Source organism: Apteryx rowi, unplaced genomic scaffold (genome assembly GCF_003343035.1).
Source record: "Apteryx rowi isolate R43461 unplaced genomic scaffold, aptRow1 scaffold_3, whole genome shotgun sequence".
In the NCBI taxonomy this organism is placed as follows: domain Eukaryota; kingdom Metazoa; phylum Chordata; class Aves; order Apterygiformes; family Apterygidae; genus Apteryx; species Apteryx rowi.
Genome location: NW_020449418.1, coordinates 7481257 through 7494056, shown reverse-complemented (window position 1 = coordinate 7494056; position 12800 = coordinate 7481257). Strand labels below are relative to the sequence as shown.

Sequence of the window (12800 nt, the reverse complement as noted above, 5' to 3'; positions counted from 1 at the left end):
AGAAAGCCTTCAGAGTGACTGGGCAAAAGGTGAAGCAGGACATCCCAGAGGATGATTTCTTCCTGAGCTTGCTGGGGACTGAGAGCATCCTCTGTTCTCAAAGCAGCACGCAAACTGAAGGGACAGAATGGACCGAGCGTGTGGGGGTGGCAAGAGAGAGAGGCAGGAAAATGACACTGAGAAAATGTAAAATGTAGAGAATTAAGTATGAAAAATATCAACAATTTTCAAATAAAATTAACAGAAAACAAGATGTAAAATCAACCGAGAACATCTAACACTGATAAAATCAGCCAGCTGCAAAATCCAACTGGGAGCCAGAGAAACAAAAGTCTATTAGGCTAAAAAAGAATTAAGATTTGCTGTATGTTCATTTTAACATATATGTAAACATTAACAATCCTTAGGCTGCCTATTAATTCACACGTGGCATACTTACACTATTTATGATATTATACCCCATGCTGGGACATCCCATTACAGAGTCACAGTAGCGGCTCCATACTTAAGGTGCCGGGAGTCTGTGAATTCTATGATACGTTGCCTCTTCCCTGTTATTCTTTTGCAATAAGATTACTTTCGGGCAGGAATTTGCCAGTTAGTCTCATCCCGCAAGGGAATCTCTTTGGGAACCGACAAACTGATTTAAGCAGCAGCGGAATAATTTACTAGGTTTTGAGTTTTATTAAAAAAGAAAAAAAGCTTTGCCATCTTTTGGTGTCTTAAGCAACAACAACAACAAAAACGGCTGGCTTAGAAAGGGTCCAGCTCTTCCCTAGGCATTCCCCTTGCCTCCTGTACGGATCGTATTTGACTGCAAATCTGACTGCAAACGTTCTTTAACTTCTTGGGGGGGCTGGTGTCCCAAGACGCAGCTCTAATTCAGCCTTTTTAAAATGCAGGCAGACTGGGTGGGAGAGAGAGGGGGGCTAGAGGAACAGAGCCCACATCAACATTGGGTGTATATAAACAAAAATACTGCTCAAGTACCAAACACGCTTCAACTGACACTTTTCCAGATCCCCAGAGTCTAATGAGGGAATGTTAAGCAGCATTATCCTGTTTTAGAGATAGAAGAACTGAGACGGAAAAGCAGAATATGACAAAGACAAAAGGTGTCTCAAAATCTGGAGCCATAATTCCTATCTAATACGCCTCCTGTGGGGCCTTGCTGCTTACTATAAATAAACTATTTCATACCTGGATTTCAGCCGTAAGAGTAACTTTTGAACTCCTCCACAAAAAGGGAGGCTGAGAGTCCACCCCTCGCCCCAAGAAACACTGGAAGGATTAATTAAGGTTTGTGAAGCACTCAAACTACAGGGAAACCCCCAAGAGGAAGTTCATATTTCCATATTCTGACCAGGGCTTGAAAGGCATGCAATAAATACAGCCCGGGGCCCAGAACAAACAGCAAGAATAAAATAAAATATTGAACAGCTGTCCCTTAAGTGAATACTGTTCATCCCACACACCAAACTTTATTTCTGCCTCAGCCTGGAGGGAGGGAGGGAAATCAGACTGAAGCCAAAATAAAATTTTACCACAAAGGGTTAAATAGTAGCAAAGTTATAAACAACTGGAACAGTTTCTCATATTGGAAAATAGTAGACAACCTTAACAGGCAGAACTGCAAGTCCCACTACCAGTTACATCACAAATACAGTTGGTTTAAGTAATACTAACGCCCTGTGGTTTATCAGGTTAATTTTTTGCAGGGATGTGTTTTAAGCTATAAAAACTACCTGCAAATCACCAAACTCACAACCCCCCCACCCCCATTTTTTAAACAGGAGGGGGGAGGGAAAATGTAACATTATTGCTACAAAGTAACAAAGTTCAAAATACTATTGTAACCACCAACGGTGAGATCTGGCTAGAATTAAAAAAAAAAACAGAAAGAAAAGCAAAAAAAAGCCCAGCTTACCCCCACAAACCTTGCCTTCCAGCACGTCTGATTTATTGCTACCCACCTAAAAGCAAGCGATACCCAATTCACTAATGGGTGAGTGCTTACAGTAGAGCAACATGAACAGCCTGTACAGTTAGCTGTGCATAGCACGCCAGTTTTCTGGTGTCTCTTGCATACTCAAAATATTTCACTTGTTTTTTCTGTATCAGAAAGTGGGATACCTAGAAGCAAAAAGAGCCTGCATAAGTGTCCTGATTAGAAAAACGAAAAAAAAAACCGTGTAGACACCGCAAGCAGAAGGACCGAGCCTTGCTCTTCAACCATTAGCACTTCTTTGGGAATTACAGGGAAGGAGAAAAGTTATGCCTGAAAAACACGATGCATATGTCAAGAAAGAACAGGAACTGTGTTAATATGGAAGCAGCTCGATTCCTCCGCACTGCAGACATTAGTACTATTTCATAATATTTCTTCTTTTCCTTCCCAGCAATCACTCCCTAATACCATTCTTTTTCCAGCATTACTGTTTTCCCCTTTACAAAAATATCTATTTTTTCTAAGACTGATGCTCAGATTTGACAGTCATTAATTCTAATTTTTATTTTTAGGGTGCACTTGAGAAAAGCTGCTATTTTATCAATCCTCTAGGAAAAAAAAATCAAGTTAATCTCAGCAAATACAGAAGCTGAATCTTTCAAATTATAATTTCTTGCTGGTAAGTGAATAAACTGAAAATGTTGGTGCAAAAAAACACAGACAAAAAAAAACAAAAAACAAAAAAGGCGTATCAGGAAATGAATGCAGTATCTGATCTCTTTTTTGCTGCTTAAAGACACATGGCATGCATAGTATTTTTAACTGAGGAGTCTCATTTCAAATATACGCCAAGGAATCTTATTTCAARCATATACTAAATAAGGCGGGGAGTTATAAAACAGGCAGTCCCTTACTCTAATTTTATCCGTCTCCCTCCTCTTCTTTCCTTGATGCAGTGAAACTTTAAATCCAGCACCAGACCCTGCCTCTCTCCCTTCTCTTTTTTTCTTTTCTTTTTTTTTTTAAACAGTGATCAACATTTTCCTAAATGACCCCCGAAAGGACCTGCTTCTAAACTACTCATTAGTAACAGCCACGTTTGCAATATTAACCTGGATGCGGCTGTTTATTAAGATCTTTTAAGGGGTTTCGAATGAAGACACACTGCCGGTGTACAGGGAGCACAGAAGGGGTAATTTAAAACCCATGTTTTTTCCTCCCCCTCGCAGAAAACATGCCCAGCGTTGTGCAGCTGCGCTGCCAGCTCCAGCGCTGCCTCCGTCTCCGCTCTCGCTAATTAAAAGGTTGATCACAGAACAATGCTCTTCTCATTAATTTGCCCTTTCTGATTGGGCAGGATTCCCGCTCGCTCCGCCTGATCTTTTCCACGCTGCTGAAGTTAATGTGACAGGAGCCCGAAGATGGATTACCCGCTGCCATATTGCCCATCACCTCCAATCAGGAGCTATCCGGGTAAACTGATTGTTCTAATTTGCTCTCATTATTTTTACAATATCAGGAGAAAATAACGCACACAGCTCACTGTCAAAGCCACGAAAATCAGCCATTAGTTAAACCCCGACACTCAGTGGCTTTATTAGAGGCACTGCAGCTTATTGATGCAGCTTGTGTAAACTAAGATAATACCTGCCCTGCTTAAACGTGCTTTTTTTGTACATATTTAGGCGGAAAGAAAATATTTATTAGGCTACTTTTGGCACCGCTCGCTGTCTCAGCCTGGTATCCCGACACGCYGGCGGACAATGAAGATTAAGAACAATGGAGGCTTGAGCTCCCCATAAAGCATGGCAAAATACGCAGCCTTACCCACACAGAAGCCCGCCTGCACATCTCGGCTACTATTTTACAGTTTAAATAAAACCCAGCTCATTGCTAAGGCTCCAGGTGAATACGTAAACACGTCCTAAAATCATGCCAACTGCTGCGCTAACGTAAAGACAAACGTGTTGTGGCCAGAATTACGCGGGCTGTACGCGCAAGGTCAACGGTTTGGTTTGGGGTTTTGGTTTTTTTTGCAAAGCGAAAGAGCTCACGTAGCCCAGCATCAAAACCCGGGCATCGAGAGCAGGAGTTTCAAACGCTGAGAGAAACTGTTTCATGCAGCTGGGCGCTGCTTTTCCCCTCCGAGAAAGCATTGTGCTGCTGCGCCTTGGGAACGAGTCAGAGCAGAAATGTCATTCCACATTGAAGCCTCCCAGGATTCCCCGGCTAGGAAATGAATAAAGTATTGTTAGCGGGATGAAGTCAGGCATTTTTACACTAGAGCAGTCCTAAGGACTCCATTTAAAATCCCGGACCTCTGGAAGTCTCTACGCTGTATATAAAGGGAGCTGCATTATTTTGGCTGCTGCCTATCTGCATTTTAGCAGAGGGAAATGCTAAATAGAAGGATTAACAGAAATATGATATCTTGAATCTTGCTACACATAAACCCTAATCTGGTGTCTACGACGCTGTAACTTGCAATGTGCTCCGAGAGTGACAGGCAGAGCACAGCAGACTGATTTTACTTTTAAATAATATCTAAATTAGATTAGTTCTTTGTGTAGATCTGCATGAACCAGAGGGGACATTCATCATTGTGCCAAAAAAGTTAAATTCGCTGGGGTACGCTCAAAGTGAATGGTTCTAGACCTACGTTTTATCTCTCAGACACATCATCAAGATGCTGTGCCAATATGCACGAAGCCAGCTAGGAGCTGCAAGAAAGACAACGGGAGAGTAACTGGATACCAGAAAAGGTTTAATTTTTCCCTTTGTAGATTATGAATTGCTTGGGACAGGATCTGGGGGCTTCTCTATCCTGTACAGCATGGAGCATCCCTTTCAACACTTGAGCTCCTTTTTTAATATTTAAACGGATTAAACATAAGGAAGTGTATTCTTCTCCCTCCCCCTCCAAAACAGATGTAATTCGAGTTCCCCTTCCTCCCCCTGCTGTAATTTAAAACACTGTAGTTTTCATTACTGCTTTTTTTTAATATTTTTAAATCCTCGACAGCTAGAGTTTTGTGAATTGGGGTTGATTTTCCCTTCCTCCCAGAAAAGCCACCTCCCAGCTTTGTTTGCTGTTTCTTTTGACCCTTCCTAATGGTTTTCTCTTGGAGGGGCGTGCCATGCTTTTCTCCTTAAAATTCCTGCACTGAAAGACTGCACCACACCACACTCCACAAAACGTGCTGATGGCACAAATTACAAGCCCCCAGCCGAACACTCCAGCCCCCACCATTCGGGCAGATTTATGTGGGCTCTTGCCGACGTTATTACAAGTCAGAGTTTATTGGGAAATTGTTACATTATGCGGAGTGTCTAACAAATTGCTTATGCTGCTATAATTGGATTACAACAGCCGCTTGCTCCCACCGGTAAGATTAGGCAAGTAGGACTCCTGCCGATCTCTGAGCGTTAGCAGTAATTTTATTTGCCTTGCCTCTCTCTTTCCTAACAACATGCCTCTTTCCCTGCCAGCTGTCTGCTGAAAAGGCACAGGCTTGTTCCTTGGCCCTAACAATGCAATTACAGCCCTGCAGATCGCACTGTTTGTGCATTAAGTACAGAGCCAAAACGAGGCGAATTGATCGTTTGACTTTTGGAGGAGCCATGTGATCTCTGCGTGCCGGTGATCCGGCATGCATCGGTGGGCAATGCTGCAGTACATGCCTGATGATGAACTTGCTTCATCCTATTTCCCCTCCCCAGCCCGCTCCGAACAGTAAAGACGGTGGAACTTCCCCCATATCAATCTCGATCGGGCTACAAAAATGGGCTCATTTTTATGAGCTCCCTTGCTAGCCTAAACTCAGAACTCATTTTGCCTTCTGAAATGTGACACTTGGCCATGCCAATGGCATCCCTGCAGTGGGCGACAGTATGAAATGATTACTCCAGCATTTCACGCCAGAAGCCTTAATGCAAGAATTTGTCATGTTTTTCAAATAACTTCTTCTTTCAGTTCTTGCATTTGAAAAATCTGAAAATGTATCTATTCGATGCCATGACGATGGCATTTGCATTCTCTATCATCTCTGGGGGTGCTGCCACTGCAGGCGACCACCTGGGAAGCGACACTTCTTATACATTGTCTACCACTAAAACCATCAATGATTTACATTACAAACTATTTTACATTTCCATCATGACAGATCCCAGAGTACTTTAAAAGTGCAAGCCCAGTTTCATAACTCTTACCCTGGTGAACAGTCCTGGGGAGTTTAATGTGACAGTGCCTTGAATGAAGACCTCAGGACTGCAATCCTTTATGCAGACTATCAGCAAAACACAGCAAACACTTGGGGTGCAATTACAGCATGTGACGCTACACTGCAATACATGTGCAGGGGAATTTTGATTAAGGGTGCCAGGTCAAGTTCTAATTCTCAAAAGATTTCCATTATATTTTCATTATCTGTACACTGACAGGATCACAAGATAATTCCGGCTGGAAGGGACCTCAGGAGGTCACAAGTCCAACCTCCTGCTCGAAGCAGGGTCAGCTTTGAGGTCAGACCAGGTTGCTCAGGGCTTCATCCAGTCTGGTCCTGAAAACCACCAAGGATGGAGACTGCACAACCTCCCTGGGCAACCTGTTCCAGCTGACTGTCCTCATCACAAAAAAGTTTTCCCTGGTGTTCAGTCCAACCTGAGGGGGAGTTTCCAAGATCTCTGTGGGAGCCTCTCCAAGGTTTACTGAACTCAGCTTCGCAGGTCATGCAATTTGGTTTCTCAAGATCCCAAAGTCAGTGCTTCAGAAAGTAAAAGCATCTCCACCCAGCTGACTGAACTCTGGAATTATTTTTCATATCAAGACTGAGGTAAGAGAGCAAAAAGATCTCCTCACTTCCCCACATGACCATCCTTATTGCAGAGCTGTAAGAATTCATCTCTGGAATACTCTTAGGGACCCTCAGCTATAAAGCAATTTATGAGAGCTAAGGATTAAATTAATATTTCTTCAATGTTTCTTTTACACTTAAAAAAGCAAGTGTAATTCTTTTTTAATTTGTGGCTTCACTGACACACAAAATGATGCTGGGCGGTAAGAGAAGCAGAAAAAACAACTACTTCACAGTGTTTGCATAACTGAAGACTAAAGAAGCCTGTTTACGTGTAGTTTAACACTCAAAAGAAACTCTGAACAGCTGAAATGCCTTATAAATAGCTCAGACCCAGAGGAAGTGCAAACGTCTGCATTGTGAATTGTAGATCTTAATTACAGACAATGGCTGGTACAGCAAGTAGCACGGAAAAAAAAGTGAAACAGTTGCACTGTTCATGGTTGGCAATAATTCTTCAGGAAAATATTTACTATCAATCAGTTATGAGAAAAGGGACTCTGCGCTCATAAAACAGCACGTTGCTTCTCATACCAGGACCATTTTGCTTCAGCATAATCTGAATTTAAACAGCTTGTTTCCTGCGGATATAATTTTGGAAATAAATAAAACAAGTCTATCAAAATCTGGAGAATGTGTATGGTGGGGTGGAGTGGGGGGAAGCAGGAATATCACATTTCTTCTTCAGTTATTTGCAAAGAGATTATTAGAGATGGGGGGGGGACCTAAAGCATAAAGATTGTCTTGAACCAAAAAATAAATAAATAAAAATGAAATTCACAATTAAGATAAAAATAGACATATTGCTATGGAAGGAAGATCACTATTAGGTCAAAGCTTTTACATAAACCTCTGATTCTGTTTTCTGCTTGAGTTGTCTAAATATTGAGAATTCTGTGCTGCACTCATAGTTCCAAAGCATCTTATGAACATTAACTAATCCTCAGCAATGTCCCTGTAATATAAGCTATTCGCATTACCCTCATTTTACAGAGAATACCCAGAACAGAATGGTAGAGTGTCATGCTTAAATCCCCCTCAGCCAATGGCAGAGGCGGCATTTATTCGGTTTACAATTCCTTTCCACCCAAATAATGTTCCCAATAACTGGAGTCCCAGAGAAATGCATATCCAACATACAAAAGGAAACACTACTACCAAGACCTTCGGAACTGGAAGCACATCAGCTGACACCTCCTCTCCATCGTTACACAGAAGCTTAATACTAAAAATTAAGATATGGAGGAATATGCTTTCTAAGTAAAACAGTTGAAGGAAAATCAGCAAACAGAATGTAGTTACTCGAACAATATTCCTCTAGGATTAAATTGCTCTAATTCCAATCTCAAAGCACTGGAAAGACTTGAAAACAGCGGAAAGCTGCGTGTTATTTGAAGATATACCAACTCAGTGGTATATCACAGCAGAGCTCTGAGCTGGTTGTGATGTTCATGCAATGTAAATGCAGGGACACTCTCACGAAAGAGGAGCCATCAATCTGTGACATAAAAGGACTTGAGAGCACAAGAGGGACACTTCAGCTCAATTTGTCCTACTGCCAACTGGAACATGCAGCATGGAACCCTAAATGTTTGCTTTTTAAAGAGTACTTGTGGTTTCTCCTTTGAATTCATATAAAAATTCTAAGCTCGATATGTGATTACTATGCAAACTATTTTTATTTGAAAAATGCTGAAGGAGCAGTGATGCAGAAAGAACTCACAAAGGAAGGGAGATTTCAATTACTAACAACTTCCACCACTCCCTGCTTTAGTTGAATCATCCTTGAATGTAGAAAGTACAGACATAGCTAAATAATACCATGCATCCTTGAAAGAAAACTTCTCATAGCATGCTTGAAGTGCCAAGCCTTGTCATGCGTTTCCAGAACCGAGCAGAACATAGCTCTGTCCCCCTGTATGCTACAAACAGGATGCTGAGCAGGCAGAATATTACTGTGTGCTTAAGCAGGACTTTTTTATCCAAGGATCTCAAAAGCATCATACAGTTAATTTTCACAGCATTCCTGCATGGATAGTGTTGTTCAGCTCCCTTTTAAAGAGGAGCAAGAAGAGCCATCATGGCCACAGAGCATAGAATCACAACTCTAGAAATGAAGGGTATGAACCCTTTATAGATTCCTAGCTCAATAGTGTAACCACTAGAGTATACAAATTTAAAAATATGATGAGCAGCAATCAAAGAAGATTCCCTGGAAGACACAACACACTTCATATAAAAACCCTGAGAACTCCTTCCGAGATAAATACCTTATCAAGAAATAAGAAAATAATACATGGCTTTGCGAAATAAGTTTTCCCATCACAAGAGTAAATTTAGGAGTGCAAACACAGGGCAGTGGCTTTGCTGGGACCTTAAAAAGGAGAACCAGCAATCATACATGGGTAGCAAAGAATGGCCTGAAACAGAAGTCTGATATTTCAAGGGTGGTGTGCCGGACACTATTTTTCTTCCTCCAGTTTCTGAGTTCAGAACCCAGCAGAAGCCTGGGCACGCTGTACGCCATCTAGAACGTGTCTTTGCGCTGCCTTTGCCAGGCGCGCTGCAGGTTGCCTGTCCCCAGCATACAGAGGGAAGGTTTTCATGTGCAAAATGAAACTGAGAACACTTCTTTATATGGCAGATACAGACGAACTGGAATGGACTGCAGGAGTTCCTAAAAAATAAAGACTTGTCTAATGAATACAGAAAATGTGTACTGTCTGTAGAAATTTGTGAGGTCAGCTACACACCAGCCTCTTGCTGGAAAAGAGCACTTTGAATCAAGAGAACATTTCTGTAAACCAGGGAAGCACAAAACCTAACAGATTACAGCTTAACAGCAAAACTCAAGCCTAATACAGCCCATGTTATGCAAGGGTGAAAAGATAAGACCGCTCTTTGAAATCAGGAACACATATAATCCATCCAAGCAAAGACTCAGCCAAGGAGTATCCCTCACTGAACAGCAGACAAAAAGTGTGAAGGTCACCACAGAACCGAAGTGGCCCTGGATGCAGAACAGGAGAGAAACCTGTTTGCACACCAAGGAGCATCACAAGAGTCCTAGTGACATACCAGATATCAGGGGATTTTTAACTATGCCCCTTCTCTAATTGAGGATGAAGCACACACCAACACCATTATCTGGCCCGAAGATACTGGCTTACAAAATATGGAACAAACAATAGGAACAGATGCTCATTTGGCCAGATTTCAGTAAGCCTCATTAAAACCAAACACCCTGTCCTTGGAGCTCAGGTTCATGCTACATTTCTACCTTATTTAAGCACATAGCACCAATTCCTGAGAAAGCCATCCACTTGTGGTTGCACACCAGTAGCATCATGAAAGAAACCCTCTCAGACATTTTGTGGTTTGCAAAGGGACAAACAGGGGGATTTTATACGTGTGTGTGTGTGTGTGTGTGTGTGTGCACGCGCGTGAGTAAAAAACTAGAAAATGCACCTCCTTTTTAAAAGCATTAGACTGAACATACATCACACTTGTTGAAAACTCAAAGGCAATAGGTGAAAAAATACCAAAAGATCGATGGAAAGACTGCTGAGAATGAAAGAGAACTGATGCTACCAATCACATAGGTGACGTGTGCCAAAATATATAATCCCTCCTCTTCGGTCAAAATATATGCACACTTGAAACAACTGCTAACTGCTCCTTATTTAATTGATTGTACCCAAATGTGTCCAAGTTCTGTACAACTGAGTTTCAGAGGACAAATAAATACCAGAAAAGTGGGGCTAAGAATAACATACAGAGACTCATTAAAACTTGACATTCTGATTTTATTTTTAAATGTCTGAATAAAACTAGATAATCCATAGGCTTGCAAAAGCCACTGAGCACCTGGCTGCAGACAGTAGGCACGACATCAAATAAAAGACTGGGCAGGCAAGGTTTCCTAACAAACATAGGCTTCCCTGAGTGGCCAGAAGACAGCAGCCCTACACCACATTCCGTATTTGAAAATATGTATATATTTATTTTAAGCTTCTTTCTTTTTCCTCTGTTTTAGAAAGAATGCCAGTTATTAGGTGGGTAAGTTACAGCTGAAGGTCTGTACAGAAGCACTCATCCACAAGAAAGCTTGATGGATGGACAGTGGTTTAGTCTGTAGAAAGATATCTCAGTATTGATATGTGTGGCCTCAAGGGAAACTGCATGTCATTCTTTGAACAAACTTGAGAAACATCAAGCACATGATCAGCAAATGGCATTAATATAGTTGTCACAGCGCACAATTTTCTTTCTTGCAAGTAGGTGCAGAATCAGGAATTCTGTTTTCAGAAAAAAACATTCTCTCTTGCAGACTAACTGACACTTCTGACAAGCTGTGATAATGCTGACTGTGATTCCCAGCCAGGGCTCATACTGCTCTGCAGAACCAGGAAAGGTAAACTGTGATTTCCAAAGTAATCCTTTTCATCTTTTTCTGCCAGTTTAAAAAAAAAAAAAAAAAGAATATCCTACAATACTTTTGGAAAAGTGCTGCAGATAAAGAAAGCCACACTTATCCTTTCCAGTATTCACTCTCTTGACAAAACATTTTAATGTTCAAGGCTGTAAGACACATCAATCACAGAGGATAAAACTCACCATGTGCAGAAGGCTAAGAGAAGGCCTCTGAACTCCTTAAATCCCACTTAAGCCTTTCACCTAGGGTACATTTAACAGTTGTGCCATTTGCCTATGCCATCACTAAGCCATCTGCATCTAGCTAACTGGATTTATAAATGCTTCAACACTTTTGGAATTTGAAAGATATAAGCTTTCTTAGAACCTATTTCACTTTGTTTTTTAGCTGGAAAGGCAAAGGAAAGGAGTACAATGGCAACGCAAGCTAGTACTAGGGGAAATATATCCCCAGAAAAGCCCCCCTCCCTTTTTTTTTAATCTATTGTAGGACAATATACATGAGACAACACTTAAAAACATATACTTTTCCAACTCCATGACCACAGTTCAAATTCATCCTAAATAATACGAAACGAGTCTTGCTGGGCCTGCCTCCACCCCTCCCCCCACCTCTTACACAATTCCACCGAAAACAGGATTTTAGAAGAGTTTTCAATTTGGGATATTACCACTGTAAAGGGATGTTACTTCAACTAAAAGAGGCATCACTGTAATTAGCAGCTGCAGTTCTTGCACATCCTTGCTCCTTAGTAAGATGATCAGGACAAACAAGACGCTACAGAGCAGGTGGGGTTGAATGGGTTTACTGGAGCTCGCTGTGAGCTGCTTCGTGACATGATAACAACACTCTGGGCCCATGTATTTCAGTAAGAGCTGCTCTGGTGACTTCCTTAAGGAGTTTCACCTACTTTGTATCATAAGGGGCCTTAGGAAGCAATGTGCAATACCAGCAGTCGAGCTGGGAATGAAGGTGCTGGGATTAAATATCAGCGCTTTGCCCCAAGATTGGTAGCTTCTCTCCGAAGTGCCTCTCCCTCAGAAGGTAACTTTGCATGCCTAGTGCAGTTTACAGGCACGAGGCCACCTGCAAGCATCACAAAAAAACTTTTATGATGGCCAATTCACTGACAGAAAATAAAAGTGATGGGACATCCAAATTTCACCAGCAAAATCACAGCAAAGATTTAGCCTGGGAAATTATTTTAAAGGTACACAAAAGTGCATCATGAAGGGACAAGGCACATTCAACAACCATTCAAAAGTATGAGAAAAAAGGAACTTCAAGAAGATCCAAAGAACAAATAAACGAAAGAGAGAAGAGGCTTTACAGTGGTCTGGTTGTGGTGACAGAGGAGCAACAAAATGCCAGCTGGTTTCGGTAACAGATGGCCGCATGCACTGAGCTGTCCTGCAGGCCCATTCTGAACTTCCCTCCAGTGGAAATACGAAGCTGATGCAAGGCTAAACGCATCCTTTGCACCAGCCTTTTTACACATATTGCATCATGGTTGGGATGTTTTCCATCCACAACCAACCATGCATGTATCTTATTTTATACTAGT

General features: G+C 41.6%; 1 protein-coding gene across 18 annotated transcripts in view; it reads right to left on the bottom strand.

The window, feature by feature from the left end:
* BTRC (beta-transducin repeat containing E3 ubiquitin protein ligase) overlaps positions 1–12800 on the bottom strand; it is a 119689-nt gene that overhangs the window by 44685 nt on the left and 62204 nt on the right. The gene's annotated exons all lie outside the window — the stretch shown is intronic.